We start from the raw sequence: 6552 nt of genomic DNA, 5'->3' as shown, positions 1-6552 counted from the left end.
TATCTCTCCATTAGTCTTTCATATTTTGATATTTTACCAGAGACGTACTGCTGATTTTATTTGTTTATTTTTTCACAGGAACCCGTCATCGGTGACTGAGGAGACCAGCCAAACGCTGCTGCTTTTTCAGTTGAGCAGATGAACAGTGATGAATGCATGTTGTTGCTGAATGTGTTTCTGATCTACTCTAAGAACATTTTATAACACACTGGCATATACTGTAAACTTACCATAACCCACAGTTCTCCTACTGTCATGTACTGTAATCCAAAATACGGTAAGATACTGTTAAATAAATTACGGTAGATGTTCTGTAAAATTACCATAACCCAGGTATCATACCTTCATGTACTGTAATCCAAAAAACAGTATTATACTGTTAGATAAATTACGGTAGACACGCTGTAAAATAACCACAACACCGACCATTATTCTACGGTCATATACTGTAAAGAGTATTTTACTGTTATTTTACAGTGAAATTATATACAGTGCACACAATTTATAGCAAAAATACAATTTAAAAAACAGCAGAATAAAAAAGATAAATCTCAATAGCAATAAGGTTATAAAGTAAGAATATAGAAACAAAATAAATGAAGATTTCATATTTTTTCACAAAGAAATCACAAAGATTGGTTTTGAAACCTAAAGTCAAATAAATCTAGAAAACAATTAGGCTTTCAGTGGGACATTACTGTATTGTCAGGTTGATTCCAGCACTGTGCTGCATAACAACTAAAAGCAACTTCTTCTTGTTCAGAGCGTGCTAAGACTGTTATGATTGGATTATGTGTTGGCCTCTCTCTAGTCTTGGTGAGGCTGGGCAGGGCTTTGCTGCTGATCAAAGCTGTGCCGGTCCACACACCTGCAATGCAGTGAGTGAGTGTGTTCAGCTCTTATACCCAGACCTTCCCTCTTCATAGTGCCAGATTATTGTTGCCATGCTCCAGTGTGTGACCCGACCTTTCCTGTGGAACAGATCAACTTCCACTTGCCACCCAGCCTCCTGCACCTCTGCCACCTTTCAAAACTCTGATAGCCTGATCCTCCCTCCTGCATAACCGTGAGTCTCCACCTGCACTACCCTGGGAGTCACCGGCCTGAGCTTGAGTCTACCATCTCTTCCTACCAGCAAAACCTTCGTGTGATCAATACATTCATCTTTCAAAGTCACTACTGGTTTGGCATCAACTTTGGGTCCGCCTGATCTATACTTCAACCGTTACAAAGCTGCGTCAATGAGTTAGCAGCCACGGACATGTCATGATTGCTCTACGAGCAATCTTCTCATAGTCTCTGCAACCTAGTTACTCAAAGCTACTGTAGCTATGTCTACAGAACAGATGTCTGATGAACCAAGCCAAGGCTAAGCTAACTGTTTGCGTAAACCTCGTGAGGATGCCTTCGATCTCTCTATTTTAGCAAACTAAGTGTCTCTGACCTTTTCTACTTCTAATCCTCTGGCTAGAGGGGAGAGATTCTGCATCGCCCCCTTTGTTTTGTTATTAAACAGATAAGCATGAATGGAAGCACTGCCTACTGAAGCTGTAAGATATAATTTGGACACTTGCGGAAGACTCTTTAGGATTATCATGGCAACACTCTCTGCAGACAGATGTGATGCTATGTTGCTCCTCCATGATCGTGCTTTATAAACTATCTAAATGTAAGCCATCGGTGTCTCTGAGTCTTCTTTATCTCTCCTGAATGGTCAAATGAGCCGAAATTCCACAACAGTTGTAGTTGTAAGTAGTATTAGAAGCAGATGTCATAGTAGTACAAGCAGTAGTAACAGTAGTAGTAGTAGTGGGAGTAGAAGAAGTAGTAGTAGTGGTAGACGTAGTAGTAGTAGTAACATAGGTCATAGTAGTAGAAGTAGTCATAGTAATAGTAGAAGTAGTTGTAGTGGGGGTAGTAGTAGAAGTACAAGTAATAGTAATAGAATAAGTATTAGTGGTAGTAGCAGCAGTCGTCTAAGTAGTAGTAGTAGTAGTAGTGGTAGTACAAGTAGCAGTTGAGTAGCAGTAGTAGATGAAGCATTGCAGATGTCTGCAGGGAGAGCATTCCAGAGGGTTGGGGCTGCGATACCGAAGGCTCTGTCTACGAAGGAACAGAGTCTTGTGTGGGGTATGGAGAGAAGGCCAGTGTCAGGAGACCGGCCGTTCCAGGATAGGGTTTATGGGTGACGGAGGTCTAAAAGGTACTGAGGGGTGAGGGCATAGAGGGATTCCTAGGTGAGAAGGAGGATTTTGTATTGGATACAGAACTTAATTGGGAGCCAGTAAAGGTATAGGAGGGTTGGGGTGATGCGCTGGTGCGGGTGAGAACCCTGGCAGCTGAGTTTCTGACATGCATGAGCCTGTCCTGGGCTTTGCTTGGTACCCCAGACAGGGCTCCATTAGTAGTAGTAGTCCACAATTGAGGCTTTCTGCCATGGAGTCCGAGAGAATGATGGCCGAAGTCGAGATTGGTCCACTGATAACATCAGTGATTACAATCCTTCATGGTTTTTGATCAACAGAAGCTGTTATCATTGGCTGTTTTTGTAGGATGTCATTGCAAGCTATGTTTTCTAGCTTGGTGAAGGAGAGAGCCTTGGTGAAAAAGTCATCAGGTGTTGCGTTATTAGGTATAAATGTACAACAGGAATCGCTGAACTTAACTCAAACCCCACCTCTTTCAGCTAGCAACATATCCAATGCTATATGATTTGTATATAGCGATGTGATTAGTCCATTCGGTGATCTTATTTACTTTAACCATTGGGCGTGCTACTGGAGGAGGGGGGTGCTGTTTCACTCTTCACCCATGTTGGACGGGCTGCTCTGTTGAAGCACTGCTGGGGAGAAGCTGTTCCTGCAGTGACTTCCTTGTATCGCTGGAAAGGCTGTTTTCTGCCACCTTCACTGCTGTCTCGCTTATCAGCAGAACGTACAGGCCCTGGAACCGCTTTTGACATTGATCCCTGATAAAAACCCAATCTTCAGGCTGCAGGTTATGGAGGACCAACATGGCTGCAAATGGCAGGCCACTTTTCACCTATGAAACTACTGAGAGAATATCAGACAGGTTGGCACATCCAATCAATCAATCATTCAGTCTTTATTTGTTTAGCGCCAATTCAAAAGAAAAGTTATCTCATGACTCTTTCCAAATTGAGCAGGTCTACACCATGCTCCTTAATTAATTTATTTACAGAGACCCAACATTTACCCCATGAGCAAGTACTTCACGGAGAGCTCGGAGCAGAACCGGGGGGCCATCTGCCTCAACGATTTGGGTTGAGAGTAATATCTTTTCTATAATCTTAGCATCTCATTCCCCCTTGCCAATGTGGTCTCTTCCATGAGCTAGAGTAGCCTAACAATGGAGAAGAGCACGTGGCAAACATGGTTTACCATCATGGCCAATACACACTAAATTTAGCACCAGATTTTGACCACAGTGCACATTACTGAGGAGTAGAGAGTGATTAGAGAACAGAAACATCAGCATAGGGTGACACCTCAGTGGGCTTGCCCAGCATCAAACAGCATGGAGTGAACTTTTCCTATGGAAATGGGGTCAGACCTGTAGAGTGTGAGCATAACAATTCATGACATAGATTGAGACTGGGAGCAGAACGGTGTCTAGCAGGCCAGATATAAGAGAGATCAGTTCTGGGTGTGAAAAATGGTTAATGTAAGCAACGCAGTCATATGGTTCACCATCTGCAGGAGTAGGAAAGAGAATAGCGGGATTAAGAACAGCGCAGCTTTTCACTGTGATGTTTGGCATATCCAAATGTGTCACATGATGTAACTACTGCTTTTTCAGCTGCAGCAGCAGCTCGTCAACATAGAGAGTGACCAGCTGTAACAAGATCACGTTTATTTGAGAAATAAGCAACGGGTCTTTGTGAACCACCATGTGATTGTGTCAAAACAGATGTCATAAAACTGTCCTTTTGGTAAACAAACTGAGTGAATGGTAGGTCAAGTTTTGGCCATCCTAACGTTTGAGCAATCCCTAAAGAAGATTTTGAAGTCAACAAAGTCAGGGTCCACGTCAGTTTGTCATGTGCACTAAGGTTTTTAATTAATCATGGAAGAGAGGGTTGCCACTCTCTCTCTGAATTGAGTTGCTATCCATTGTCGGCAGTATGAGGTCATTCGTGGAAAACTCTTCTGTGGCTGGTTTTGACACAGATGAAAAAGCTTCAATGTGTTCAGGAGAGGGGTTTGCCCTCAGCCATGATTACGCGTCCAGATATGTAACAAAAGTTTGAGCAAACTGCAGTTTGGATAGGCTAACTGTAGCCTTTACTGTCAGGGATTAGGATTATGTAAACCAGAATTGTTTGTTGGGATGAACGGGCAGAAAAAAGCGTTTGTGAGATCTACCACAGATAAAGTCCATCACGCTACTGCATATAAAGGGAGACACTGATTACTAACTGGGTGCCAGCTCTGTCAATCACTCACCTGGCGCTGCTCTCCTGAGCCTTCTCCACCTCTCTCTCTCTCTCTCTCTCTCTCTTCTGCAGCCGCACCTCGACCATGCTCACCTCCACTGCCTGACTTAGGCCAGGGAGCCATCCGGCCAAACCTACAACCCCCTCCATGGTAGCGAGAGAGACAATCGGCCATGGTTTATGGACCACCCTGAATTTAACAGGTTGCAAAGCCAGATACCACCGGGTGATATGGCCGTTGGTATTCTTCATGCGGTGAAGCCACTGGAGTGACTCATGCACCGCGGCCACATGCTGCATATGTTCGGCCCAGCCGTCACTGTGGATAATCACACCATCCAAGTAGGCAGCCGCATACGAAGCATGTGGGCACAACACATGGTCCATGAGTCGCTGGAAGGTGGCCAGTGCACTGAACAACCCAAACGGAAGCCTAACGAATTGGAACAAACCATACAGGTGGAGAAGGCTGCCTTGTCCTTAGGCCCTGGAGACAAGGGAATCTGCCAGTAGCCCTTGTTTAAATCCAGTGTTGTGAAAATGCGAGCCATGCCCAAACCAGTTGTAATGAGCCCCTGCAGCTGGCTAATATCCTTTCCTGTCTGAGACTCACACTATACAATTTGTCCCTAATCAATGCGAAATGTGGATATGCCTGTACAGCATCAGGGCGCACCAACTGACTATCAATTTTTATCACTTGGTCCAAGGCAAATCGTAGACCAGGGGAGGTTGTAGAAGGGCCAGTGACCCAGATCACCTGGCCGACTTCCATGAGTGGGCACTCCCAGTGGAAGTGTCTGGGCTGCCTGCACCTCCAACAGTCCTGCCCCAGCGCTTGAGGAACCCCCTGTGGGTCGAGAGCAGGATTAGAGTGGGGTGCAAGGTTGGGCCGAGTGGGTGTGTGGTGTGGGCCAGGGGCTGCGGGCATCGGCAGGGCTCTCCCACCATGTGGTGGACCACGAGATGATCCCCGGCGAGGGCGACTGCGGCCACCAGGTCTGGCGGTCTGTGATACCGCACCCACTCTGAAGTCCCCATCAGGAGCCCCTCCACAAACTGTTCCACAGGGTTATTGAACCCTTTTAAATGTCAAATTTAATGCTTTTTAAGACCTTTTTTAAGACCTCAACAAATATAAATTTCTTTGGTAGAAAATACTCAATTTAATTTAATTTAACACAGTCAAAGCTCACAGTTGGCATTTTAATTTTTTTTCAATTTTGTTCCATTGTGATGCAGAACAGAGCCAACATAACATACATAAGTTGCATTACATTAAACAACACACTGCATTGCATGTAGGAACCACACAGAATAATAAAATAATTACACTTAAAGCAGTCTCCATTATGGCTCAGTAGGAGCCATTTGTTAATCCTGCAAAATACTTTCGTTATTTCTCCAAATAAGGAGATAGAATCTACACAGAGAAGGAGACAGAATAATAACAGCCAGATGGTCCAGAACTGACGACGGTGATCCTCGGGGGAGAAGCCCATTCGGTCAAGGACGGCTTTCTTCATAGCTTGGAAGCTCCCCCGAGCGGAGGCTGGCAGACTAAAGGCTGCAGTCTGGGCCTCACCAGACGGCAAAGGGGGCAGCCGCATGGTCCACTCTGCCGCCCGCCAGTCGCATGCCAGCTGAACACCAGCGCCATCACCTCAAACATCTCCAGGAAGCTCTGGGAATCATCCTCTGCCACCAGGTTATGCAGCACGGTACCAGAGAGCAAGCGAGGAGGGGGAGATAGTGACCCTGCCTCAGACTGCGCACAGCGTGCTTTTAACTTCTGCCTGTTCACCGCCGCCTGCTCCCTGTGTATCGGAGCAATCTCCCCCAGCATCTCACTGTCACCAGCTGAAGCTCCGTCATTCTGTGCGTTGACCCGCCGAGTTCCATTGGGCACCAGTGAACCCTATCCCGAGCTACCGTGAGTTATCCAGGCAATCATCATGCACACAGGTCTGGGTTTAAGCATCTTTTATCGAGTTCAGACAAGTATAACAACATAATGCACTCCGATTGCGGCTCATCTGCAGCTTTCTCCGCCTGCTCTCCTGTGCATCTCCCCTGCCTCTTCCATCTGAGGTCCA

This window comes from Sparus aurata, chromosome 21 (assembly GCF_900880675.1).
Source record: "Sparus aurata chromosome 21, fSpaAur1.1, whole genome shotgun sequence".
NCBI lineage: Eukaryota > Metazoa > Chordata > Actinopteri > Spariformes > Sparidae > Sparus > Sparus aurata.
The sequence above is the reverse complement of the archived record's forward strand: the minus strand, read 5'-3'. Positions refer to the sequence as shown.